Source organism: Drosophila suzukii, chromosome X (genome assembly GCF_043229965.1).
Source record: "Drosophila suzukii chromosome X, CBGP_Dsuzu_IsoJpt1.0, whole genome shotgun sequence".
NCBI classification, from domain to species: Eukaryota; Metazoa; Arthropoda; class Insecta; order Diptera; family Drosophilidae; genus Drosophila; species Drosophila suzukii.
Genome location: NC_092084.1, coordinates 12674435 through 12702074, shown reverse-complemented (window position 1 = coordinate 12702074; position 27640 = coordinate 12674435). Strand labels below are relative to the sequence as shown.

At 38.2% G+C, this 27640-nt stretch overlaps 1 protein-coding gene across 4 annotated transcripts in view; it reads right to left on the bottom strand.

Moving 5' to 3' along the window:
• The window catches only part of disco-r (disco-related basonuclin zinc finger protein), a 36147-nt gene extending 18695 nt beyond the window's left edge, over positions 1-17452 (bottom strand). For 2 of the 4 annotated variants that reach the window (XM_036820476.3, XM_036820477.3), the window contains exon 1: positions 15355-17434. The gene's annotated coding sequence lies outside the window, so the exon portion shown is untranslated. Of the gene's footprint in view, positions 1-15354 lie in introns of all 4 variants that reach the window. The other 2 variants (XM_070997513.1, XM_070997512.1) reach the window with 2 other exon arrangements.
• Positions 17453-27640: the final 10188 nt, after the last annotated feature.

Sequence of the window (27640 nt, the reverse complement as noted above, 5' to 3'; positions counted from 1 at the left end):
TTCCCAATTCCCATGGCCTTTACCTTTCCCGCTCCTGCTGACAGGTTGGCTTATTGAGCTTGAGACAAGATAAGTGCTTTTGTCTCCCCCCCTTTTGATGCCTGCTGATCTACGGCTCTGCACGCGGACGCGAATGTGAGCGCGGACATCCACATTCACATTCGCGTTCTCATCATACATCCACATCACACATTCGCATCCACATCACACATTCGCATCCACATCCACAATCGCATCCAAGGAAATGGCGGGTTCAGTTCTCACTGGCACATTTTATGATGGCCCGAGATTGCCATACTTTCTAGATTTGCCTCCGTTGAGTGATTGAATTGGATGGGTTAGGCCAACCGACCGACTCTATATGGAGTGCATACATACATACGATATACCACTATGGCAGGTGTCTCGTCTAACTGTTTGATTTCGTTTGCCATTGTTTTTCTTGCTCGTTTTGTTTTTATAATCCCCATTTTTTTTTTTGGCATTATCAAGCCGCAGTCATGGACCCATCGCATCACATTGCTTCGCCATTGTGCAACGGCGGTAACTGGTTTTTTTCGTCCATCCAGCCATCCAACCATCCAACCATCCAGCCATCCAACCATCCGTCCATCTGTACAGCCGCCCAGGCCATCCATCCAGCCATCCATCCATCCATCGGTTCAGTCCAGCCTTCCCCTTCGCTTTATCTTTTAGCGAGAATTGCCAATCATTCGCAGCCGCAATAAAATTACATGAGTAAAATGTGTCCGCGAGCATTCGTGGTACTTGATCGTTTTTTCAAGAGTGCGGTAATCGGTTTCAATTTCATCTTTATAGTGTTATGAAACCCAGGGTTCGCGCACAGCTTTTCAGTCGCCACCTTCTCAACGGTCGACTCAACTCAACTCACCTCACCTCACCTAAAACTCGACAAAAGGAAGAGTGGTTGTGGTTCAGGTTCAGTTTTGTTCGGTTCGGTTTGGTTCGGGTTAGGTGCTCGGTGCTGGGTGCCCGGTGGGTGGACACTGGCATTGGGTGGATTGGTACCCGTCCTTTAATCGGTACCATCTCAGCACACTGTACGGAATTCGGTATCAAGTTGTGTATCGCATGGAATGCGGTGGGCCAAAATTATTGAAAGATTAAAAAAAAACTTTACAAGGATTTTTTGACCATGTTGACCAGATTTATTATTGAGGGACTACGCAGGAAGAAAATTATTGATCTTTGAGGTAGTTTTATCTGTACCTCATTTTTGCCATTTTTCGCAAAAACAAAAAATGCGAAAATTGGTCAAAAAATAAATTTTCCTTAGAGTGATAGGGCTCGTTAGCAAATCAAGCTAGCTCCTCAAAACAGTCGGTCTTTTAGCTGTACGCCTTGATTTGGCTAAACTACGATTGAAAAACCGAAAAAAAAATCACATTTTTGACAAAAATCGGAATCTTAATTTTTCATAAACATTTTAACCCATTTCTTGCCAAAAAAACTCAGTTTTTGGGCTGCCAAAATAAAAATAAAAGTCAGAATGGTGAATGTCATATCTCGTTGAGCTCGTTGTTTAATTTCCAATCGATTGACATTCAAACCTGAAAATATTTTATTTTTTCCATTTTTCGCAAAAATAGATGATAAACCCCCTTACAAAAAATGCGAAAATAGGTCAAAAAATAAATTTTCCTTAAAGTGATAGTGATCGATAGCATATCTAGCAAGCTGCTCAAAACAGTCGGTCTTTTAGCTGTACGCCTTGATTTGGCTAAACTACGAATGAAAAACCGGAAAAAAATGTCGCATTTTTGACACAAATCTAAAATTCTATTTGTCACAAAAATTTTAGCAAAATTTTTTGCTATAAAATTTCAGTTTTTTGGCTGCTAAAATAAAAATAAAAGTCAGAATGGGGAATGTCATATCTCGTTGAGCTCGTTGTTTAATTTCCAATCGATTGACATTCAAACCTGGTAATTTTTTATTTTTTCCATTTTTCGCAAAAGTAGATGATATACCCCCTTACAAAAAATGGAAGAATTGGTAAAAAAATTAATTTCCCTTAAAGTGATAGGGATCGTTAGCATATCTAGCAAGCTGCTCAAAGCAGTAACTCTTTTAGCTGTACGCCCTGATTTGGCTAAACTACGATTGAAAAACCGATAAAAAATTACGCATTTTTGACAAAAATCTGAATCTCGCATTTTTCACAAAAATGTTAACCCTATTTTTTGCCATAAAAATTCAGTTTTTTGGCTGCCAAAATAAAAACAAAAGTCAGAATAAGGAATGTCATATCTCGATGAGCTCGTTGTTTAATTTCCAATCGATTGACATTCAAACCTGGAAATTTTTTATTTTTTCCATTTTTCGCAAAAATAGATGATGTACCCCCTTACAAAAAATGGAAGAATTGGTAAAAAAATAAATTTCCCTTAAAGTGATAGGGATCGTTAGCAAATCAAGCCAGCTGCTCAAAACAGTCGGTCTTTTAGCTGTACGCCTTGATTTGGCTAAACTACGACTGAAAAACCGAAAAAAAATTTCGCATTTTTGACAAAAATCTAAATCTGCATTTTCACAAAAATTTTAACCCTATTTTTTGCGATTAAAATTCAGTTTTTTGGCTGCCAAAATTAAAATAATAGTCAAAATGAGGAATGTCATATCTCGTTGAGCTCGTTGTTTAATTTCCAATCGATTGACATTCAAACCTGAAAATTTTTTATTTTTTCCATTTTTCGCAAAAATAGATGATGTACCCCCTTACAAAAAATCGGAAAATTGGTCAAAAAATAAATTTTTCTTAAAGTGATAAGGATCGTTAGCATATCTAGCAAGCTGCTCAAAACAGTTGGCCTTTTAGCTGTACGACTTGATTTGACTAAACTACGATTGAAAAACCGAAAAAAAAATCACATTTTTGACAAAAATCGGAATCTTAATTTTTCATAAACATTTTAACCCATTTCTTGCCAAAAAAACTCAGTTTTTGGGCTGCCAAAATAAAAATAAAAGTCAGAGTGATGAATGTCATATCTCGTTGAGCTCGTTGTTTAATTTCCAATCGATTGACATTCAAACCTGAAAATATTTTATTTTTTCCATTTTTTGCAAAAATAGATGATGTACCCCCTTACAAAAAGTGGAAGAATTGGTCAAAAAATAAATTTCCCTTAAAGTGATAGGGATCGTTAGCATATCTAGCCAGCTGATCAAAACAGTCGGTCTTTTAGCTGTACGCCTTGATTTGGCTAAACTACGGTTGAAAAACCGAAAAAAAATGTCCCATTTTTGAAAAAAATTTAAATCTCGCATTTTTCACAAAAACTGTAATCCTTTTTTTGCCATAAAAATTCAGTTTTTTGGCTGCCAAAATAAAAGTAAAAGCCAGAATGAGGAATGTCATATCTCGATGAGCTCGTTGTTTAATTTCCAATCGATTGACATTCAAACCTGAAAATTTTTTATTTTTTCCATTTTTCGCAAAAATAGATGATGTACCCCCTTACAAAAAATGGAAGAATTGGTCAAAAAATAAATTTCCCTTAAAGTGATAGGGATCGTTAGCAAATCAAGCCAGCTGCTCAAAACAGTCGGTCTTTTAGCTGTACGCCCTGATTTGGCTAAACTACGATTGAAAAACCGATAAAAAATTACGCATTTTTGACAAAAATCTGAATCTCCATTTGTCACAAAAATTTTAAACATATTTTTTGCCATAAAATTTCAGTTTCTTGGCTGCCAAAATAAAAATAAAAGTCAGAATGAGGAATGTCATATCTCGTTGAGCTCGTTGTTTGATTTCCAATCGATTGACATTCAAACCTGGAAATTTTTTATTTTTTCCATTTTTCGCAAAAATAGATGATGTACCCCCTTACAAAAAATGGAAGAATTGGTAAAAAAATAAATTTCCCTTAAAGTGATAGGGATCGTTAGCATATCTAGCAAGCTGCTCAAAACAGTTGGCCTTTTAGCTGTACGACTTGAAATGGCTAAGCTACGATTAAAAAGCCGTAAAACATCCTTTTGAAAAATGCGAAAATTGGCAAAAGATACATTTTCCGAAAAGTGATGGGGACTGTTATCGCTATCTTTAGCTTAAATTACAACTATTAAGAACTTAGAAAGTACTAATAAGGTTCACAGAACTTTTTTTAAGTGTACTCCACCCGCTTCTCCACATTCATTTGACCATTCTGGCCGTCCATGCCGCTGGGCTCTGCTCTATTGCTCCTCCATTTATTTAAGATGGCTGGAGCTGAAGCTGGAACTGGAGTTGGGAGTCTGGAGTCTGGCGTAGAGAGAGCTGGGATCCCGGCCTGCGACTTGGACTTGGACTTGGAGTTGAGCCTGTAAAAAGCAATTCACTGTAATTGCTTTGTGACTTATGGCCCGGCCCAACTTGCGCGTTCATCGCTTTACCGATTGCTAGTCGGCAGGTAGCTGCCGACTCCACTCAAAGGCCCCACCTCCTCCGCCTCGAAGATTTCCACCTCCATTTCCACTTCCACATCCTCCACAGTCACCTTCTCCGCATCAACATCCACATCCACGTCCACGTCCACATCCACATCCACCTCCGCCAAACTCCTTTTCTTCTCCACCGTGTGTGTTGTCCCTATTTTTGCGGTCTTGGTCTTGGAGTTGGAGAATCTGCGTAGCCTGGCAAAGTGGTAGTGGCGACTTGACCTTGTCATGCCATTAAATAAAATCAAACAGAAACTGAACTTGGCCCGATGTTCCCGCCAGTTTGCCAGCTTCGCCAGTGTGTCCGCCCTCTCCTTCCGGCGACCCTTTTGGTTACCAGGTAACGCCCTCTTCTCTTCTCGGGGAATCGCTAATCCCACAGTTCCATCTACTCCATCGTCGTCGTCGTCGACGTCGTCTTCGTCGTTTTGGTCTTGGTTTTGGTCTTGGCACATAACGAGTTGCTATATTTTGATGGATTTGCCTGTTCGAGGTGTAAATATTAAACAACGGCCAGTGCGAAAACGTACAGTATCCACCGACCGATGTCAAGAATGCACCGCATGCACCTCCACCTTCTTTTCTTCTCTTCACCTCTCTTCTGGGGGCCTCTCTTCGCTAACTGGTTACTGCGCCGCACTCTCTGCAGTTGTTAAACTTGATGACTGATGCTCATTGAATCTAATGCAAACGAAATCCGCCTCGAATCGCACTTCTCTGTGCAGGGAAGCCTATATTGTGCAGTTCAGGTTGAAGAATCACGTGATATTATCTTTACAAAAAGATTATATTTTATTTATTTATAAGTTACTTAGAACTAATTGGTAACTTTTTGTTAACCATGGGCTTAAGCTTAAACTTGAAGCCTTCAGATCGCCTGGCTTATTATTTCATTTGTAATTCATTTCTAGTCTTTGAATAAATTGGCTAACTCTAAAGTATCTAACAGATAGAAATATTTGATATTTCCGATTTCACCAAAAAATATTAACTATATAGTTGTTAAAGAACATCTTAAAATGTGTTGATTAAATTAGTCACCCATTCGATTTATAAATTTGATTGGCTGATTAACATTTTTCTGCAGACTAATGTTATAAATTTGTATACTGATTGCAGAGGGTCTTTTGGTCATTTTAGTCATGCAATAAAGTATACATGGTCAATCCTATAAAGATATACCTTCTTGATCGGCATAAAAAGCCGATGTGTCCGTTTTTTTGTCCGTATGATGGCGTCGTTGGTTAAGTTTGTTTAAAAGTCTGGCCACGCCCCATTTGGATGGTCCGATCGTTCCTATGACAGCCATATATTATATATGTATAATTAAGAAATCGGCCTTTTTTCTGTCGCTGTCTCTTCACCTGAAGCGACACTGCACAGTGGGCAAAGAAAGCGATTTAGCAGAAGAAAATTCAAATTTTGTATAAGTTAAGATTAGATTGAATGGTCAATCAACTTTTAATTAGAATGTTTTAAAGGTTTTCCCAAAATAAATGTGGTTACCGTTTTAAAACCGTTAACAAAACTTTTTTAAACACAATATCGAATGACAATTAAGAAATTTAACTGCAAAAAGTGGAATAATAGAGTTGAGAATGGCCTTTTAATGGAAAGTACAGAACAGGTGCTTTGTCTTACCGTTATTATGGCTCATTTAACGATCGTATAAAATAGTAGTGGAATTTGTATCCTGATTTCGGAGCGGTATCGGGTTGAGAACCCTGGCTAATCAACATATCAGCGAGTATTGCGTATATCTCTTGTCCCACGCGGTGTGGCAATTGCCAGAAGATAATGGCGCAAAGTGCCCGCCACGGGATGAAGAATATCGGTTGGAATATTGGCAATACAAAAAAAAAAAAAAGAAAAAAGGGAAAGGGACTGCAAGAATAGGAATATCGGGATGCGAAAGGAAAAAAAAATATATAAAAAACCAACCGACTGCGGATCACGGGCCAAAGTTGGGATCAGCTAATACGCTTTGCTTGGACTCGGCTTGTCATTAGCTCACAGCTGCCAGCGTGAGTTCAATTACAGGCTGGGTCCAGACCTCGAAAGCTGAGTCGGACTGGACTGGTTGTGCAGGTCGGCAGGAAATCGCATGCCATTACAAATTGTCCACATCAATAAATGGAGGCGAACGAGTGGGCACAGTGGGGCAAAACAGGTCTGAAGTAGGGGCCAAAAATTAATGTAAATCAAATACACCATTATTTATAAAACGTTTTATACGTTCGCTTTAGAATCTATATCTAAGGAACTTTTGAATCTCAGTGCTTATTTAAAAAAAAAAAATATTTTTAAGAAAGTAATAATGTATTTTTAGGTAGTTCAATCTAGGTCCTTAGTAATTTCTGGGTCACCCTCAATATGCTTTGATTTCCAGGCAGTAAGTAACGGAATGTTTCTTCAGTTGAACAAAATAATTCATATAATTAAAAAAAAAATGTAATACCTATTTTGCCCCACTGTTCACTGTACTTGTATTATAAGCCGATGTCACCAGGTTCTCAATAAGCCAGAGTTGCCACCAAAGACCGGACAGAGTTTGCTTCACCTTATGACTATCAAATAAAAAAAGATATAATGCCCCGACTATAAATATATCAGCTTTAGTTACGGTCTTAAACATTAAAACCATGCTAGTAATCTAGGTTAAACAACTAAAAACCAAATATTCTCTTTCACTCAAATTCTCCTCCTCGCGGGAGCTAAGAAAAATGAGTTAATCTATGTAAATACCAAGCTTAAAAAATGCAAATCCCCAAACATAAAATATATTTTAGCTTGTCATAACAAATAATTAAGATCAATTAGGGCAATATTTCGATGAGCTGACATTTTGTTTTGTTTCGTGGGGATTATCTTGTCTTAATTTGGGGAAAGCCTATACTTAAATCCCTTTTTTGTTGCCTCTTTCTCTTTCTCCATTTTTTTCCAAGTGCAGACCTTGCCCCGAGGGAGTACTTTGGGTTGAGGAAAGGTGGCTGAGTGGGGAAATAGCCGGAGCAATCGAAAATCTTTGAATGCCGCCCGCCAGCCCATGGCATTCTTCAGTATGGCTCGTTAACAGCGAGTCTCCACTTTGTTCCCAAGTCACAAACTTATCTTTGATTTGTCATATGCACAGAGAAAAAACTATATGGTAATACTATATACTTCTAGAGTAAATGAAAATAAGAAAGCATGTCAATGGAAGGCATTTTCGATCCTTTATGACTAATATAATCTTAAAAAGTATAAGCATTTGTACGCCTATCTTTATAAACATGAAAATCTTAGGTACCCAGATTCTCCTAAAATTGAACAAAAAATATTTTAAAGTATCCATCAGATCTCCAAAAAATGTTAAATCATTAAATTTTTGAGGACGGCTGCTCCTCAGAGTATGCTTCATTTTCCAACCCAAACAAACAACGAATGGCGGCTACATTTCCATAAACATGGTGTTTAAAGAAAACTAAAAGATGCTAGAAAGGTGACTATACCCTCACATAACTCATTCGATTTAAATAATAATATCAGGGCCAACAATATAATGTCTGTGTGAAAACTAAAGCTTACTTTTACGGTTCATGGAAACTGTTTGGCATGCGTGATAATTTGAATATAAAAGCATATTAAAAACGCGGTGCAACCAAGTTGGGACCATAATTTCTCAAGCTTCTCAAATGCATGATTAATTCATTGCGCGGCAGCCAGAGTTTCCCAGAGAATTGTCAACTGGGGAGTTGTGGAGTTGAGAGTTGTGGAAATGGAGTTTTCAGTTGCACATGGGAGAAGACAGTTAAAGCGGCGGCGGGACAATGATTTTTTTTCGAGAGCAATTAAACGCCGAGCACAGCCCGCCGAGGTTTACTATGTGAAAAGAAGCCATTAAGGTCGCGCATGTCACAAATTAGCCGAAATTAAAAACATTTAATCTTTCGTGCCCAGGCAAAGTGAAGACGACAGAAGATCGAGACGCAGCCGACATCAGTCGAGAAAAACCCACAAAAAGCTACAAAGCACAACAACTCAGCAGAATAGACACAAAGCAGCAGCCAGCCGACAAACAAAAGCACACCCACCGCCACACGGATAGGGCCTCATTTGTAGGATTCATGAAGAGGAAACCAGAGCACAAGAAAAAACTTTTTGTATCTCCCATATTATGGTTGATAGCAATAGGTCTTAAGCTATAAGTTTAGGTTTAAATAATAATATTTTATATTGAAAACATAAAAGTTTATACATTTTTTTTTGCTTAACATATTTTTTTTGTTGCATTTTTTAACACTCCCACAAACCTTAAGATTTTCAATGTCAACTCATACCTTCATATGCATTTATAATTATTAAATGAAAAAATCATTTCTTCTGTTACGTTATATGAAACTTTTTGTGTCTAGAACGGCAATTTTGTAGGATACTTCTGGGTCTTGGACCACAAAATTTAAAATAAAGTTAAAGAACTTTGATGTGGTAAGTTTCTTTTCATATTTAAATTAACGTTTGATTTTTACACAGAGTTTTATAATATTTTGCTATCAAATTATTTAAATACAAGTAGGACGACTTTTTTTTTATAATTACTACTTAAAAGACCCATTCAAATAACCGCATCTGTGCTTTTTGGCCACTCACGCCACTCAGTTGCTACAAATAGATTGACTTTTACGAGGGACTGAGATAGAGGAAAGAAGCCCTGGCGAGATAAGTTAAGGCCATCGTGTAGATTCCCAAGTATTCTGTTGGATCACTGCTCAGATGGCGATATCAATGCCTGACAGACAAGCCACCTGATGGTAATTGAATTGCGAACCGCTCCCCTGCCGCTCGCCAAAAAGAAAAAATAAAACACAAAATAAATGAAAACAAAGGTGCCAGAACACGATGCAATGGATCTTAATCAGAGAAAAGCAAAGCCTTGATTTGGATGTCAATTCCATGTACGAAAACTAATCACCAAAGTCTCATTTCCGACATGAATGCGATGGCGAGAGAGGTATAATTGTTGGTTAATAAAGACACCCGGTACAAGGATAGATTAGTTGCAATGTATGTTTGAAGTAGGGGGCATATTTCCGACCCTATAAAGAACCGTTGCAAGTCGTAATGACCAGGACGAAGGGTCCTTTGTACAGTTAGTAGGGTTTATTGTACTCGTGCAGGAGTAAGAAATAAGTACAAGAAACTATTTCTGGCCCTGTAGAGTGTATAAATTCTTGATCCAGATATGATATCGTAAAACGTAGGTTCTTTAAAAACTCATATTTAAAAGAGCTTTACATTTAAATGCTAATAATGTGAAGCAGTGGCAGTCACGAATTTATAAACGCACACGTTTAGTTATATAAATATTTCCTTCGTTTCAAGAAAAATCAAATTGCTCCATTGTCTGCGGGTTCCGATCACAGTGGCAGGCCAATCTCGAGGCCGTGAAAGATCTGTGAGATCTGAAAGATCTGAGATCTCTGACCAGCCAGCCAGTCGGCAAGGTCGACCATGCTTAATTATTAATACACATTAGGCTATGTAATGGCTTAATCGAAAAGCGGGAAAGGAAAATACGACAAAAATCGATTAGACCGCAAATTATGATCAAGTATTTTTTTTGGTATTTTGCGATTGTTTCTTTTTTTCATTTCAAAATTTAAATATTGCATATTGTTGCCAGAGGGCGTATACTTTAGAACAGAGTTATATACTAATATTATATTTATTTAATATATAAAGGCCACAAAATAGATCTCAAAATTTATAAAGGTATGTTTTTAGTTAGGATAGGTTAGGAATAAATGGATATATACATATATCAAATGTTGCATCTGGTGGATAAATCAATATCTGACTGATTTTCGCATCATTCTTGCATCCTGGTAATAACATAAATATTTTGCCACTTCCTCGCGTATGTTTGTATATATGATATGGTATGTTCTTTAGGGCGCCGCAATGCCATCCAACAATGCCCTTTAATCGGGCTTATTTCCGAGTTCGTTATGGTAATGAAAATTGGACAATAAGTGGCCGTACGGACGAATACAAAACTGAAAGAGAGGATATCTTGCAGCAAAACAACAAGCAAGAAGCCGAAAACAACTTGGACAGTGGAAAATTCAATTTGGTACCCAGCAGCAGCAGAAGCAAAATAAGAAAAATAAAAAAAAAAACTATATAGAGGTACCAAAAATAAAGCAAGAAAACACTGCAAAAGCGAGTGCAATAAATTGTTACATTCGCGGCACGACGCGCACCTGACACATAAGCTCCAAGTTGTCGTCTTCATCTGCGCCTTTTGCCGCAGATCCCAAAGAGAACTCGACCTGGAGGAGTTCAAGATATATATATATATGCACATATATACCATACGCCCGACCCCAAAGAGATCCCAGATCGGAGACCCAAGAGACCCGAGAACGGAGAACGGAGAACGGAGCACCGAGACCCAAAGCGATTACGATCTGGCCAAAACTGTTGCCAAGTCGATCGAGCACTTCGAGCGGAAGATTGAACATCTGGTGGCTTGCTGTGAGGTAGCGGAGGTGGCGGCCTATTGGATCACAGTGGGCTGTTTTTCAGATCCCAAAAGGTGTTATATCCGATATTTTGATGCCATTTGTTTTCAAAAACTACGACCTGTTCCAAAACTGTGAAAACCGTTCTTTTAAAATAAATATAAAATATACTATGCTAACCAAAAAACCAAAAGCTGCCCTATTTGGTATTATACTTATGATAGATCTAAGAACAAATGTTTTGTGAAGAAAATGTATGCTTTGTGGAGGTGGTTTAATAATTTGATTATTGTCTATAAAACCTGTTTAATAAATAAGTTGTCGTAACTCGCATTAAACGCATATTTTAAATTAGGGAGCAGTAGTATTTACTAAGTATTTTTGTTAGTATTTTAAAAAAGTATTTTTTGTGGTATTTAAGTATTTTGTTGATAGTATTTTTAAAAAGTCTATTAAATCATAATCATAACTAAGGTATATCAAACTTTTTTATATAATATCATTTTAAAATGTTTTTTCCCCAATTTATAAAATGTAACTTATTGATCAGGTATGCATTATATCGATTCGTAACCACTGTTCGGCGGTGGCTGCTCTGCAATTATACGCCATGGCTGGCGGGGGTGGTGGCACAAGATGGAATGGGATGGGATGAGATGAGATGGTCAACGGATTCAGCGGATTATACGAGCCGGCGCTGGGCAGCAACAATTACGATGACGAGGTCGGACTTGGAAGTGGATGTGTGGCTGTGGCTGTGGCCGTGGATATGGATATATGGCTATATGGATATGTGGATATGTGGATGTGAGAACAATGTCCCATGTCCTCCATTATTGCATCTGCACATTCGTGTGTTTTGCTGTTGCCGCTGCCGCTGCCTTTGCAATCTTATTTTATGCCACCGCGGGCATACATACATCGTGTTTTTGAAGGAGGGGAGCGCAAATCGGGCTAAATTATTACTGTCCTGGAGAGTGAAGGAGTGACTGTGATCGCCTCGCCGGATCTACGTATGTCGGCTCCACTTTCCATTTTGTGCCAATGCTAGTTGGATTTTCCACCTCATTTTTAACTTGACTTCACTTGGGTTAAATGTGCTAATTAGAAACTAAAGATCCAGAGGTACATACATATGTTAACCATCTGATTGACTGACTGAAATCAGTGACATGGGAAAGAAACCATTTAGTTCCATAAAAAATTTGCTGGAAATATGATGATATACCAAATTACTTAATGATATACCAAATTGGAACACTTTACAAGCTGTCACCAAGTACAGTATATCGAGAACTACACTTTGATAGTTTTGGTCAGTATTTTTTTAGACTACAAATAACTCTATCTAATTATTCAGTGCTATAATGAATTTGGCCTTTAAGGTATCAACTTAACCGAGAATGAATCTTATACTTAGCTTATTGACACTCAGTTGCACTGTAGGCAAGTGTCAGAGGGTCTTTAGCACTGTTTACCTTGCGGTTGGTTTGGATCGGACTTTGGATGGGGCTTTCGGATCGGCCTTTCGGAGCTGGAGGCATCGAAGCATTGGCCTCCGTCTCAGCTCTCCACTCTCCACTCCTAATTCTCCACTCTTGACTCTCAACTGGCGCCCATTGTGGACGCCTGAGCGACAATCTTTGCCGTCAGCCAAGCATGATGATCCCAGGTGTTGGCTGCAGTTCCAGCCTGTCATTTGGTCTTTGTCTCTTAACCACCTTCCCCAGTAAGACACTCGGAAAAAATATGGATTCAAATACACTGGTCAGATAAATTTTCTGACTATACAAAGAATCTAGCGCTACTTTGGCGAAATGGGTTCTTTGGATATTATGTTCCTCCGAAAGCTAAGACTTAAACGTTAATTAAGTTATCTTAGTCTTCAGTTCTCTTGAAGGTATTTTATTATCTCCTTGATAACAACCCTATTTAAATATAAGTCTTAAGATCTTTAGTATTTATGTTATTTAAAAACACAAAAAATACCAAAAATACCGTTGTGATAAAAGAAAACCTAGGTAATCCATTTATAATATCTGAACTGTTGGTGGTGTAACGATTATATTTAAATATTATATTACCAGAAATGAAACAAGAACTTCAACATTCGGCGGATTACCCCTTAAAAATATGTAAAATTTAAAACAATGGCCTAACATTTTTACTCAATTGCGGTTGCAGTGAAAACATGCGAAATATGTGGTAGGGGGTCTAGAGGTCTGGGTGTAGGGGCCGTTGTAAATAAAGCTGGAAAAGTCAACTGCCGTTCTATTGCTAATTATAAGCATGGTGTAAATTTACAATGCTTGTGTTTACAGCTCACGAACAACCGATTATATGACTATATAGTTATGGCCTCCGCTGTGACGCGCCCACATACATCTACATATACATAGTTATATATCTATATATCCATAACGTATACCTATATATATTTGACAAAGGTTGAGATAAACAAGAAGACAAAAGGCAAATGTCGGAACTGTTGTCAGGTATATTCCATTCCCATTTACACTGGCATTCGAATTCACTTGCTACCGTTCTGAATCTCTTGTGTCTTCATTTGTCATTTTCGAATGGAAGAATCCCAGATATAATATATCCACATTTCACTTATTGTTCATCACTTCTGCGAATAGGAAATCAATGTTTAGGCAAAAACCTCCACCAAATACAAACATACACGTGCTCGGAACACACAGACATAATACTATATTTTATATGCGCGGAACCGACCTTGAGATTGAATAAAAAAGAGAATTAATAAAACCAAAATGACCTGTTTAATTCATGAGAAAATCCAGATGGAAGATATGGCTGGGAAAAAAGTGGGGAGTGCTCGTTGGAGGGAAAATCAAGGCTGAATGAAAGAGCTTTGAAAAGCACTAGAAAAGATGGGCGCATGAGGAAATTCTCGTTCATCGCCATTTAAAGAATTTGCATTTTTATTATTTTTAGAGTAGGAAAGAGAAGGGATCATTTTTTAAATTAATCCTTTGACACAATCACTAACCTTAGTTATCTTTCGTTTATAACTACAGTACAAAAACCACTAAGCAAATTTGTTTTTCCAAGAAGGAACTTTTATAGGACCAAAAATACTGTTGAGGATAGTTGTAATTGTAGAAAAATGTATCTTATAGCGACTATAACATCCATAAAAACAAATCAAGGATCTATCATAAATCAGTTTTTCATAATAACTGTTCTAAAATGTCTTTTCCTATCAAATCATGATGACACAATGACAAATGAATTATGTAAATATAGCACAATGCAAAAGCGCATGCATTGCCATAAGAAAAATGTTTACATTATGCCATACACTGATCCTGACAATCAGGTTTACCGGCAACAAGAAGTTAACAATATGCAGTCTCACTTACAAATAGGCTAATTAAATCGCACTTGATCAAAATAAAGATACTGAAAAGTTGACAGGAAACACGGAACCGGTACATATATATGTACATATGTTTGTAAATATCTGTGTGTGATCATAATAAAGATGAAAGTGCAAGTCGTTTGGGAGCTTAATCAGCATAGCCTTAGGCCAAGAACCACGTTGAAAGAATGCAATCTATTTTAATATCGTATTCTGTACGAAAATATGAGGATATTATACATATCGTTTTTGGTTATTAACTAAGGTATCAACATATATGTGGCATACATGTTTTATTTAGCACTAATGTGTTATTTTTAAACTTGTTATTATAACGGCAAGACTATACTAAAGAAAACCACATAGTAACTGATCCTATTTGTCGCCTACATTTTTTTTGCTTCGAGAAAATAATTTGTAAGACTTTAAAAGACATCAGATCTTTATAAATATAAATATAATTGTTCTTGAGTACTACAAAATTTATATTTATCAGAATTTATTTATAAATTAACTACTAAGAACTTCCTATGAACTGACTTTCTTTTTATTCTTATAAAGTGAACTTATTGCCGTACATTAAACATATTACGTATACGATATGTAGGCCCTCATCATAATGTTCCATCTGGTTTTTTATATAGAATCCCATTTATCTAGGTAAGAAATCGAAAAAAGAGAGCTACATATATTTATTCACAAACTATAGTTGTCACCCATAAATGGTATCCCATAGTATATCAAGTTGAACCTCAACTTATTGTATTAACTATTACTCAAAAGTTCCTAACGACAGTAAGCTTGAACTGGAAATTTAAACATTTTTCCAATATTGTTATGAAAATACATAACTTAAAAAATAATACAATTCAGTAGATCAGTACCAAAATTCAAAGGAATATCTTTTGTATCCTTGAGTTTAATTTGATGATATTTCATGAGAAAAAGGTACTTAAGTTTTCTAAATAACTGACTAATTTTTGAGGGATTTCCCCGACTTTCCTTAGCTAAGCTCACCTGTATATTTTATATTGGTGTGCGTTGTTGTTGCTGGTGTCGGTGCGTTGTCGTTGTTGTTGTTGCTGCAGTTGTTGCAGTTGCTTTAGTGCATTGTTGTAGTTGTAGATGCTGTTTTAGTTGCTCACACACACACACAGGCACACACTAGTACACACGCACACACATGCAGGCCCACGTGCGTGTGCACGAGATTTATTTGTTGTTCTCGAAATAATCTCGCTCTTCTGTTGTTGTTATTTTTTTATATTAATATTTTTTTTAGTTTATATTAATTTTTTTTATTTTTTTTATTGTATTACTATAATACGTCTTCGTTTTCTTCTTGCTTGTTCATATTGATGTGCTAAAAATAAGTGGACATTAGACATAAGAAATGAAATCCCGGCACTGAGTTTTGGTATTGGCTGTGGTTTTTGTTTAAAACGAAGGTTTTGGGTTTCTGGTTTAGGGATATGGTTCTTGGTGTGATCCTAACTTTTTTCCTCTACAGATTGTCCGTCTCTCTTTTTCGTTTTCTTTTCGCCGTGCGAAGCAGTGCCGCCGCCGCTTTTGAGAACGGTTATAAAATCGCGCGACACCAAGCGAAAATTGGCGCTGCTTTTTGGGGACGTCGTCGCGTCGCTGCTTTTTGCGACTTGCTGCGACTTGCGACCCGATGTGTCGCCATTTTTCGCTAGCCAAAAACTTTTCATGCACTTTGCACTCTCTCGCCCTCTCGCTCTCTCGCTCGCTCGCACCCGCACGCGCCCATGCACATGCAGTCCAATCTCTCTCACGCTATCTCGCTTGCACTCACTGCAGACTCGCTGCGACACAAACAAACCAGCAGGCACACACACACACATACATAAAGAGGGATAGAGGGACACCCACACACACACACAGAGACACCCGCGCGCACGACGACGACGACGACACACAATCAAAAACCCATTCGGCTACTCGCCCACGCCCCACCGCACTCTCTCGTTCTAATAAAAGAGACATCCCCCCCCACCCCTTTCCATTCGTTTGCCTTTCGACCAATGACACTCGACGACAATATTAGCGTGCACACACATACACTCACGCTACGCACTCGCACACACGCAGGCAAAAAACGAGTCACAAAAAACGAAATGTCGACGTCGACGCCGACAGCGCTGCGGGCAGAGATGCTGGGGACACAAAAAAAAAAAAGAAGAAATATGTGTATCAAAGAGAAGAGAAAAAGGAGCTGGAGCTGGAGCTGTGTGTGTGTGTGTGTGTGTATGTAATCCAATCCAAGAAGTGGGCGTGGGTGGGTGGGCTAAAAAACGAACGCAAAACGCACGGGGCAAAAAGCAAGGAAGCCAATCCAAAAGACGCAGCGACAAGCGACAAAACGGCAAGCGACAAACGACAAACGACAGACGAGACGACGACGTCGGGCGACACTTTGCAGCGGGTGCGAGTGAGATGGCCTCACTCGGCGATTGGAATGGCATGCCCAAGGAAGCGGAAGGAGGGGGGAGGAGGAGGTGAAGAGGAAGAGGAAGCAGAGAACCGAAGGGAAAAAGAAGTAAATAAATAGGAGGCACACGAAGCAGGACATTCGCCGTTATCCTGGAACACCCCCTACCCCTCCCCTTCCCACACCACTATTTTTTTTTCTCACACCCACACAAATGTCCTGCGAGGGGCGGAGCACCAATACCAATACCAAGTCACTTGAATCCTTTTTTGTTCTCTTATTTTTTGGTTTCCTTGTTTTTTTTTCTTTTCTTTTTTTTTTTGCACAGTAAAAACAGTAATGGTAACAATAAAAAAAAATACAAAACTGAAAATGTATGAAACTAACGGTTTTAGCGACGGCAAAACAACGATTTTTTTCTCTTCTTCTTTGCTTGTCGTTTCGTTGGCTTGAATATTATTTTGTTGGTTATAGATATTTTTTGTTTCAAACAAACAACCGATATGTTTTTATATATATTTTGTTCGAAAACCGTTTCGATCCGATTCGTTGCGATTCCCGATTCGATTACCGATTGCGGTGTGTGCGGTGCGATGCGATTCAAGTGATGCGGCAGCGGCAAGTCGACTTCACTGTTTGAAATCACGGAGCCGCCGCTTTTGCTGCTTTTGCCGCTTGGCGCTCCGCTCACCGAGAAAACAACAACAACAAGCCAAACGAAACGAAACGAAACGAAAAAAAAGCAACTGGAAAACCAGAAAGAAAAAAAAAACAATAACAACAACACAACTCGGGGAGCCAAACAAAGCACGCACACACACGCAGCGCCTCTATTTACATGTGAATTCTCTGGACACTCGCACACACAGTTAAAGCACCCCATTGCACACGCACACACACACACACACACACAAACACAGCCCGACTGTCCATTCGTTTGTATTGCCAGCTCTGTCGCACTCACGCGGAGAGACCCGCAAAGCAAGCAGTTCGAAAGCAGTGCTAGACTTAAGAGCGCACGGGGTCTCAAAGAGAGCATATTTCAGTGCTCTTCCACTCGCTAAGAGAGAGTCCTTCTGGTCGATATCGTTATTTTAGTTTTTTCCTCCCTATCATTCGGGTATAATTATCTATCAATAGAAATTATTGATGGGCACTTAGTGTTTTTCCATGCGAAATGGTAATTTATTCAAAATATATTTTCGCTATAGTCCAGTATAGTTGGAACAACATAGCAATAAACTAAATGTTGTGAGTACTTAGGATGATCTCAATTAGGTTAAAGGTTAAAAAAAAAACAAAATGAATTTAAATGGTAATATTAATATTTCAGGTACAAATGTTAAAGGTTTATTTTTTTACAATATTTTAGGTAGCTTTGGGACAACGTTATTTTCGTACATACACATAATACACATATTTGGCAAATGGATAGGAAATTTCATTCTTGCATTTTAGTTACGCATTAATCGAAACTTTTTCAACGAATTTTCAAAAATGTTGGGTCTATTTTTGGAAGTTTCTTAATAAAAATCTTAAAAAAAAACATTTATCTTTATAAATAAGTAACAATAACAACAGCTGACCTTCCCAATAATAAAATTTTTCAATAAACAAAACCCTTAAAGGGATATAAAATTAAAAATGTACTAAAAATATTGAACCAGATTTTTGTAAATGCAGTTTTGGTTCACCTCAGTATATCAAATTGAGAAAAAAAATTGGACAAACATCAACGTTAAATAAAAAACGAACTAAAAAAATGTACACACAATTTTTTTTTAAGTTTCAATAAGATTAGAAAAGGGGAGTGCCTTATAAAGGCAGTTTAGGGTCACCTTTCTCTCACTAAAGGAAATCGTTGATAATGAATAATAAAATTCTAACAGATTGTTAGAGAAACAAGGCAAGTTTTGGACTCTTGAATAGCATTTTTGGGTCACCAAAAACTGAGATACATTATGAAAATGGCTTGAAAGTTTTTGGTGATCAATTTTATTGCAGATAAGTGATAGGTTTTTGATTTATGTCACTTGAAATATTTTTTGGATTGCATGCAATAATTATCAACTTAAGATCTCTTTTAAGCATTCAAAAACTATTAAAAAGTTTTTTATGTTAAAAACCAGGAATTTCATCTTGAAGTTTTTTATATGAATTTACTGAAGTAGCATGGTTTAATTTATTGAATACTTGAATCTGTGAGCTTTTGTACGTTGTTAAATGACCACAATGAATTCTCAATTTCGATTATTTAATAAGTGGAATCGTTATTAATCGGTATTTATTGCTTGCAATTGAAATGCCTGATTTTTAAAGGGCCCTGTGAATATTTAAGGCGAAATTACCCAACAATGTGGGTTTATGTACGACTATGAATAGCAGAAAAGCGTTTTTATGTCCGCCTCAAAGGTTTCACAACTGCAATCCCGAAAACCCAGAACTCTGGAGAGTTTTTCGCCCAGGGAATTGGATGCAGGAACCAAATGTCAATTGCATACAAATGGGATAAATTTATAGCCCCATATATATATGTATAGGTGTATCTATGTGGATATATAGATACATACGTATTCTTGGATTTGTAGACACATTTTGTTTATTGGATGCGAAAGTAAATACGCTGGTGTGCATGGCCATGTAGAAGTTGCACATGGATAAGCAATACATATGTATTTATCTGTGTGGGTTGAGGGGGGGGCAGAAGGGGGGGTCAAGTCCTTAACCGAAAAGGACCTGCCCCACGTCCATAGCGCTCTCCCTTTCCCCCGCACAGGCACCCAATCCGAAGTCCGAAGAGAGCGGCGATCTCGAAGGGGAGGGGGGTTTTTTGGCTTCCACAGGACTCCGTGTGACACATGAAAATGTGTCGCCAGGACCTTCCCTCTCTCTCGCTCCCTCTCTCTCTCTTGCTCCCTCTTTCTCTCTCTCTGCCCTCTCCCTCTCTCTCCCTGGCCAGGTGCACCTACTCCCCGCTTTATTGGTCGAAAGCGGAATGGATGGCTGCGCATGGCAAAGAGAGAAAGTCTATCGCTCTCTCTGTCGCACAGGGGTATCTTTCGCCTTTCGCCGTCGGCTAAGCAGTGCACCACCCATCATCACCCAACACCTAACGAAAAAATACCCCCCCCCCCATTTGGTAGGGTACTCACTGCCCAGAGGGTAGGGTATTCAAATGGGTCCACCATAATCACCATCTATGCTAATCTCAGGTCACCAAGGTCAAAACTAAGGTAAATATTTTTAATATTAAAAAATCCTGCACTACTTTTTTAAACCCAACTACCAAAATTAATGTTACCCTATCATATGATACCAATTAAATTGTGCCAACATATCTTGTTGGATTTATAGAGACACCTACACAGAAAAAAACTTTTGGTGAATTTTATCTATATAATAGTTCGTTTGGACCAACCCATGGAAGTATATCAAAATACATACTATTTTTAATAGTATTTAACTATTTCTTATATCAAAAAACCTACTACTTAATATAGTATTTAACTATTTTGTACATGTTATATACTATTTTGGTACTTTTTTTTCAGTTTACAGATAGAACCCATTTCTTGCAACGAAGATCATACTTTCGTATAGAACAATGTAAGTTTTAACAATTTGATACCAGCTTCTAAAGGCTGAAAAATTAACCTTAAAATAAACAAATACCTTGAAATATTAATGTACAAGGTTCTTAAAGTAAAAAAATGACTTTTCTGATATAATAGCCTTTGAAAGATATAAACATTTATAAAGTTTGTAATAAAACCTTAGTTTTCAAACCGATAAGTTAGTTGATATATCATTTAAGAGATCATTCTTTTCAATAAATATACATCCTATATTATGCTAACTTGGATTCCTTGTTTTAAATCAAACTAAAACATATTTTTAAAGTATAAGTTACCCATGATTTTTCTGAGTGCAGGCTAAATCGCCAACTGTCGATGGGTGAGATAATCCTGGGTCCTCGGTATTGACAAGTGTGTCCAGCAAAGTCAGAAATGCTCCTCCACTTTGACCAGATCCAGTGATTTCGACTGCGCGAAGGGCCGAGTTCCAAGCAAAAGCTGCGAAATTACATGTCTTGGTATCTAAACGCACATTAACCATCGCTCTTCCAGCTCCGCAGACACTTTTTGTGGGACCAGATCCACGGCGACTGGGCATTTTCCTGCCGCCTTGCCCCTTCGCGATGTGCCTACTTTTCTTATTTAATTTCGATCGATCACTTAGGGAGGACGAATAATAAAAAATAGCATGAACATGCCGCGGGCCAAAAAGCGTAGTTCTTTTCCTGCAGATAACACAGATGCACATACATATATAGCCTCATTCAAGGCAGCTCCAAAAAGTTCTTAGGCACTTGGAAAAATAATTTAGATTACTAGAAAAAATAATGATATCATATGTAAAGAAAATGTATTTAGCAGCTTTCTTCAAAAGGGAAAAGTTACGATTTTTGGGGTGATGTCGGTTCTACCCCACCCTATTTAAAAAATTGGAATACCATGAAGAATTTTAGTATATCTAGTTAAAGAATTTTTTTCTTTTTAGCAGAGAATGTTTCTAGCATCTCTTGAAATTCCCATTTGCATTGTGAAAAAACTAACCGGAGATTACATTGGATTTGTGACGGTCATGCGTGGCATTTGAACTTGTGCAATCCAAAGCTGCCCCATATGTGGCACTCAGAACTCAACACTCAATACTCGATTCGGATTCCACTGATGCCGTTCATTGGCCAGGCCTGTAGAAATCAATTAAGCCAAGTTCTCACGATCGGCAATGACTTAGTTGGGGCCCCAAGCTGGGGTTTAGCAGATGTGCACTTCGGTGTGTTAATGGAGATTTCACCTGGTGACTGGATGAGGTGGGACGTGGTGCATTTAAGGATTGCTCTGTACCTATAATTTCTAATGATTACGAACTATTGGATTCACAAAAATTTCTTATTTTAAATAAAAACGAGCCAAACTTCTAGAAACTAAGATATCATAGGAAAGGAATGTATACCATTTTAGTATTATCTTAAAATTATATATCGAAAAAAAAATATTTTCTTGAGAGTTGTGAATATTTTCGAAATTTACTTTATCTTGATAATATTCCTGGGTTGTAATAATCATTCCCTTAGAAACTAAGGTATCATAGGATATGATTTTAATATATTTTATTGTCATCTTAAAATTACAAATGGAAAAATGAAATATAATACATTATATAAGGCTTTTAATACAATACAAAGTAATGAGATATTACGGCACACGATTGTAAAAGTTAGATCTTTTTTTATAAAAGGTTTTTTTTTAATATTTCTAAAAACGAAGATATATGAAACAATTTAAACACATTTTACTGTTACCTCAAAATGATATGTGAAAAAATAATATACCATATATGACCCCATATGATATCATACTCTTATAACAACAAACAGTTATAAGATAAGATGACATACCCATGCAAAAGCTGCATCCTGCCTTATAAAAGGGTTCTCACAGGGTTGATATATGTTACAAGAGTGTTGCCCAACTGCTCATGAGCTTCGAGATCCCATTATACCAACTGCGGTGGGTGGTTAAGCTGGTGGAGTTATCGAGGGGCACTTGGCCAGGTGCAAGCTACTTAGGGACCAATCGATCGGCCAACTCCGAATGCCTTTATCGGCCAGCTCATCGCGAGGGAGAGGGTTTCGTTCGGTTCAGTTCAGTTCAGTTCGGTTCGGTTGGGATCGGATAGGATCACTACTTGGGGGAGGATCAGGTTGGTACTGGGACTTGGACTTGCGACTGGAACTGGAACTGGAGGTTCCATGCAGCTGATGACCCGCGGCGATTCGAATTTCCGTCTGGACCAGCTTCGATTGCATCTGCGCCTGGGACCTCTGTGTGTAGTAAGCCAAATCCCAATAAACTGGGCCCAAATGCTGGAACCAAAGGTATGGGATGTGTGAGGATGGGAGAGAGGAGAGTGTGGAAAGTGTGTGGTAATGGGCATTTCGAGTCAAGTGGCCGATGAGGATTGACTTAGGGCCAGGGCGACAAATGACAAAAATCCCGCACCTAGCTGTCATCTTTGGGACCGGGATCAGAATTAGTTTTGGAATCAAGGGTGTTGGCAGCAGCAGCAGCAGCAGGTTCTCAAAACTAAAAAAAAAAAACCGATCTTCTGCACACATGTCTGCCCTTCACACAATGGGGGATTAGAGCGTAAAACGTTTACCAAAGGGCATTCTCTGAAATTCGGCAATCTCATTGTTTTGCCAGCCTCGGTGGCGCATCCTTTTATTTTAGATGTGTGTTTCGTACCCTTAAGCTCCTTACCCTACACATATTTTAACCATTTTACCCATCTTTTCTCAGGTCAGCGAGTCAAGTGCGCAATTCACCGAGGTGACAACGCTAAAAATCGGAACATAAATACAAATAAATCAAAAAACTGTTGACTCTGCCAGGCCTACGAGTCTGCCTGGCCAGTCCCATTTGAACTCGGCTCACTCCAACCTTATAACTCCCTAACTGACTCGCTTTTCTCTTTTTATCTATTGTAATTGCATTTGAGTTGAGTTCGTATCTCTCGGCTCAATTGCGTTAAGTATGTCGGCAATTGGCAAATTTACGAGAATGTTGATTGGGAATTCTGCAGTTAACACTGAACGCACTTCCGTTTTGTACTACACTGTGGAGTTATTATATCAAAGAACTTAAAAGTTCTTAAAGAAATAAATATATTACACAATATAATAATAATATATAATACAATTATATAGTATATCAAATGATATGTAAAAATGTATTCATTATTTTAATAATAAATTGAGTACTTTTGTCATTTTGTCTTTTTGGTGAGTGTACATTTTTTCACAGTGAGTTTGAAACTTAATTATGGATAGATAACATGAAATTGCTCCATAGTAATTTTAAAAAAATGTAGAAGGTCACGTGGAACGAATACGGGATACCCATTAACTCCCGACATGTTTAAAAATATGTTGCCTACTCCAAGGCGCGAGTAAAAACTTCCTTCAAAAATCAAGAAATACCTTTAAAAAAGAATGATGCTATGGCAGTATGATACTCATGAGTAGATATATCATATACATAGAGCTTACATACCATAAATTCCGATGGATTTAGACAGTTGGCATGTTCAATAGACATAATCTAGCTCTAGTACTTCCAAAGACATCCACTCATTCGATGTTTCCGATCAAGAATGCAATATACCCTTATGTTTAACAAATAACGAGTGTAATTAACAGAAGATAAATTAATTGACGGCACGACCACTCTAATTGTGCTTAATGTGGAACCGATATAGTCAAGGCGATGGGCGCAATTTTGATAAGCGATTAAACGATTACCCATTAGTCGCGACTTTACGCTTTGTCCTTGGATCTCCACCGAATCGCCCGAAAGCCAACCTTCATTAGCGGTTCGGGTGTGTCACATCACATGACGCTATTGCGACGAGTTTTAACCCTCGATCGCGATCCGTGCCATATGGGCCCGTCCATGTGCATGCACTTTCCACAACCCCCATCTACTTTCCTCAATTTCTCGGTCCTTGAGGGTCAGTTGGGCTGGCCTACCAGACTTGCCCTTGCCCAACCACAACTGCTGACCGCACACAGCCAAACAGAGGTGGCCACTTTAATTACGAAAAAGAAAGTAGCCGAAAAATAGCCAGATCATTGGGAATTTATAGGAAATAAGGTATTATAAGTCTAGTTTCCAGAAGAGGTATCACAAACAAGACCTTATGCTTGGGAACAATAAAAGAATTTTGTCAGATATCTTAAAAAAAGATAAACATTAAGATATTTTGACTATGGAACTATATTTTCATGGGTTAAAGCATGAACTCTCTAACAATAAGATCGTATATAAAACCCATATATGGATCAAAACTTATATTGTACTTCAATTATAGTAAAATGTTTGCTATAAAATAGCTAACAAAATAGTGGTAAGACCTTTTTTAAAAATTTCTTAGCATCATAATAAAGTTTTTAAGGGACTTAACAATTATTTTGAAATATAAGAGTAAAATAATGACTATAACATCTGGAACATGTGATTGCTCAAGATAAAAATAAAAATATAATAAATATACAAATATTTCACAACAATTATAATAAAAATAATACATTTATATAAATTTTTTTGTCAAAGAACATTTAGCTGTATTATAATGATATTATCAATATGTTATGTTTCTGATATAGGGATCTGAAAAAAGCCAAGTTGGCATCTCCGAAAGGGATCCGCAAGCCGGACTCCTAAAGCGAAGCTCAATGAATACAATATTTGTCATGGTCATTATGAGTTATAAACGATATTTTGATCCCTAATCACTTTTCCACCGCAGGCACACACAGAAAACACAAAAAAAGAAAGAGAAAGACGAGGAGAAAGGGCAAGAGGAAGAGAAAGAGAAGAGAGGAGACACACACGCAACACGGAGACACTCTCAAGCTGTCAACGCATTCGTTTCACGTGTTACCAAATGTCTGTGTTGGGAACCCGGTTCGGTATTCCGTATTCCGGGGCTCTACAATACTAATACCAATATTCTGGGGTCCTTTATCCGAACCCTCGAAAACCCATCCTTCCAGCCTTCCTGCCGCGACAGTAGGACAGATTGTCTTTTTGTCTTTCATGTTTTTTTTTTCTTGTTTTTCATCGTTGTTGTCGTCGCCGGCGGTGGAATTAAAGGAACAATTGTTGTAGCAAGGGCAATTATAGATTATCACCTTGATGCCATCCCGCTCACTCCCGCACATTGGGAATGGGTGAATCGGGGGGATTCCGAATCGGACCTTACCAACTTGGCCGACGAAAAAGAACCATAAAGATGACACCACATTGTTTTATCTTTATCGCATAATTGCGGTCAATTCTCTTTCGATCTCCGCGCCGTGTGCCTCTTGACTTGGATTTCGGCATTGGCTTTGATCATTCGCCGTGGCCACATAAGAACATTCACCCAAAGCCACGGCTCTCGATCGGATCGGCCAAGATCGCTTGGGATCGGCGGTCGGGGGAGGGCTCTACAGCCATGGCTATATGGTATACTATGGTATATATATAGTTTGGTATAGTGGTACCCCCACATTAGAACGACCATCAGGGGCGGGGAGCCAGGCCGCAGAACACACATTTATCTTCATGTCAAAAATTAACGCTGTTGAAAATCGCCCGGACTTGAACAATACGCCTTTCTATTTCGTTTCGCTCAGAGTCCCAGAGTCACCGAGTTCGGAGTTTGGAGTTTAGAGTTCGTAGTCTTATTTCGCGTCCCCCCGTGTGTTCTCAGGCCCATAGACCATTTCCCATTTCCATTTCTACTTCCATTTCCATTTCCATTCCCTGCCCCAAGGTCTATTTTCATGAAGGGCGGAACGAGACTGGGCGGACCCATCCCGCAGTTCCAAATGGTCCACTCGCGTCACCTTTTTTAGGTACCTCATTTGACCTCCAGACTTATTGGTATTAAAGTATGTTTAAAAGAACAAAAAGAGGGGGTTACCTAATATAAGCGAAATTAATTAGGAAATTAGAAAAAACATTAAAATGAAATTGTATTCCATTTTTAAAGATCCAAAAATGGTTTAAGTGATGTTAAACTTCCTTTGAAACCTGTGAAATCATACGATCTGAAATAAACTTGGAACGGTTCACATTACAAGCTTTTGGATTTTATAGGATTTTGAACTTATCGAAAAGGCAATGCTTATTTATAATACACTATAAATCCCATTATGATCCCGTTTTCATATATATCTTGAATATCCCAGGCCTAACTGTCTTAGTTATTTTTCTTCTTTAAACACCCATATTCCAAATGATAGCTAAATTCCCAAGGTAAAAAGTAAATCGATTTTGTGTTAGTCATCCATTCGGCATGACAGTTTTCATGGTGGAGCAACTTAAGTTAATTAACGAATCAGCAGATCTGTGATGGGCCTGCATAACCGACCGTGCTGGGAGTCAAATTCACACTCGCCATCTCCACAAACTTTCCCATTGGCCTGTTAAAAGCTGAAGTTCCAGCCAGAACTCGATTCGGAATCTAAGAACTGGGACTCTAGGACTGTGGAATCGGGAGTTGGGAGTTGGCAGTTGGATGGACCCGGCCTAGAGACACACCATCGCAAATTGTTTACAATTCGAAAATTGTTTGTTGACTCTTATCGGCGAGTGCATCTTAACGAACACGCAACACCTGAGCAACCTGGCCGTGTTTTTTTTTTGTATTTGATTTTTTCTTCTTTCATTTGGCTCCATTCATCGTGCCCAAATGTCATGCGATGGCCGAGGACCCTGACCGCTAATTACAGCCTCTTGTGCGGGGAATCGTCTCACGTGATGCTGATGGGGATGGCAATGGGGCAGGGGGATCGGGATCGAATGCTATAGATCACCGATCCCGCAATAGGTGGCCCATCGACTCACCTACACCCAAAGAAAAGTCTGCAAGTGCATCGCTTTTTTAATAAAAAAACTAGTTCACTTGACTGAACAAATATCATAAATCATAGAAAAGATTCTCTGAGATGGAATGCATTTTTTATAACACTAGAAAATATTCCATAAATTAGAAAAGTCCTCAAGAAAAGACTGTCAGTTTTTCTATTGAAGCATTTTTTCGGTGTATGGTCACACTGCTGCGGAGTAGTTGATATCGGTCACACTGTGGCTGATCCAAAGTAGTTGGCAGTGGATTTTAGCTCCAAGCCTGAGGCGACCTTATTAGAAGTCATTAAAAAAGGCCACCCACCAAAGAAAAAGCCTGCTTTCATTTGCAGTTTGACAAACTTTTCAGCTAATTGGTGCGTGTGCA